The sequence below is a fragment of the Hordeum vulgare genome, chromosome 5H, assembly GCF_904849725.1.
Source record: "Hordeum vulgare subsp. vulgare chromosome 5H, MorexV3_pseudomolecules_assembly, whole genome shotgun sequence".
Lineage (NCBI taxonomy): Eukaryota > Viridiplantae > Streptophyta > Magnoliopsida > Poales > Poaceae > Hordeum > Hordeum vulgare.
This window is the reverse complement of record NC_058522.1, coordinates 32,662,245-32,664,222: the sequence shown is the minus strand read 5'-3', so window position 1 is coordinate 32,664,222 and position 1,978 is coordinate 32,662,245. Positions and strand designations below refer to the sequence as shown.

Here is a 1,978-nt window from a genome sequence, read left to right as displayed (position 1 = left end):
CTCAAAAAATGGATCGGGAATGGGTTCTTTGGTTGCCGCCGCCAGACTCAGTGAAGGACGAAAAATTGAGATGATCCGGAGGAGAATAGATGCCACATGATGAGGAAATGAGTGGAAATGAACTATACTGTAGGCACGTTTTCATTAGATTTCAGCAGTATCGATGGTTGATGGCAACAACCTCATGGACCACACATCTCCTTCTTTAATTGCATGTCCTGAAAAAATGGATTGGGATGGTTTTCTTTGGTTGCCGCCGTCGGACTTAGTGAAGGACGAAAAATCGAGATGATCCGGAGGAGAATAGATGCAACGGGCTGAGGAAAGGAGGCGACGGTTTCGGAGCGCACACCTGGTCCATGGTGAGGTATTCCTAGCGATGGGGATGAACATGGACCTCTAAGCGGAGAGGTGGCAGGGGAGTTGGCCTGGATGACAGAGGGAGTGAGACAAGGCAACATCATATGGGAGGCATGGTCAAAAGCGGCGGCGGAGGAGGAATCGTGCTTGTGGGGGGGTCATACCAGGGAGAAGGAAATGGATGGTCGGTTTTCTTTTTACCTTGCATAGGGAAATGGGTTCGGTTGAAAAAATGATGAGGTGGGGAGGCCACGCGAGGGGTGGAGACGTGAGTACCATACGATGTATCAACTTAGCTGGTAGAGATTAAGATGTTGATATTTTATCCATTTTCTACTTAGGTGAACATTCTTTGAACAAAAAATCTATGACACTTGTAATGTATCATGGTCCCAATATGTGAAGTAGAACTAATGATCCTTTTATCAAATACCATGTGATAATTCATCAATTTTTATGTGTTTGTCTCCCGTGGCAATGCGTGCAACAACAAATATGGAATACATGTCTGCATTCTTGAATGGACAACATGTTATTCTGATTAATAGTCATTAGAAAACTAATATGGTGATCTTCAGGCGATTTTTTCTTCTGATTTCTTCACTCAATCTGGATCAAATAACTATTCACTACATGCACTAATATGGTTACCTTTGAATGAATTTGTTACTGTGTTTAGTTACTATGATGTTTCATATGTTCATGAGAGAAAATAAAGGCTTATTTTCTTGCATGTGCTTTCTCATGCTTTTTTGTTTGTTTTCTCTTCTGGTTGTTCCTTTTCCATAATTGTCACATAAAGTGAACATGGGGTGGGTTACGTTCATTCAGAACAAGCTAAATCACAATACCCCTCTGGAAGACACACTTGGGCGACTTATGCTATTCCTAATGGAAGAAAAGCTCTCTTCTATGCGACAAGATGTCATTCATGAATTTGTGGCGCTTTATCAAAAAGTAGGTCCTTATCTACCGATCGAGCCCTACTTAGTCGATGAAGCGCTTCGTTCCTATTCGGACTATATTCATGTAACTGATTCTTTCACTGTTCTCCAAGCGTCTTATCAAGATATGCGGAAGAATGAGGGAGGATCCGTTTTCTTTTCCAATGTTGTTTCCCACGACCAGGATGTCCTTGAGGCGGAAAGCTTCGCAAGGAGGTGCCTGGAAGTGGAACAAAGGATTCGGTTGGAGGAAACCCCCAAAAGTCAAGCAAGTCTCGAAAGGGCTGATCACGAGCATGCTCTACTCTTGTTTAACTTGGAGGATCTTAGAGGGTAATTAGAGAAAAAAGAGTGGGTAGCTCAGTAATTCTGAGTCTTTATTCCGGTTGTGTAGATACCCACGAGCCCGTTGTTGAACTCGCTAAAAATGGAGTTAGACATAGGTTTAACGGTTCTCATTCATTTAAATCTCAATGAATTTATATCGGTTTCCATTTGGAACTAAGATAACTAGGAATTGTTTCCTTCATGATAGTGCATGTATGAGATTTTTTCTTTTTGTGTCGGCCAATATGTACAAAGTTATTTCCTATAATTATATTCCAAGGTGTCTTCTATGAGAGTAACCATCTCAGTCTTTTTCATTATATTTCAGCAGCCTGATGGCTGATGGT

The 1,978-nt window shown here is 41.7% G+C and overlaps 1 pseudogene; it reads left to right on the top strand.

Moving 5' to 3' along the window:
* The first annotated feature begins 1,167 nt into the window (after positions 1-1,167).
* On the top strand, positions 1,168-1,671 carry LOC123396263 (annotated as a pseudogene).
* The last annotated feature ends 307 nt before the right edge of the window (positions 1,672-1,978 follow it).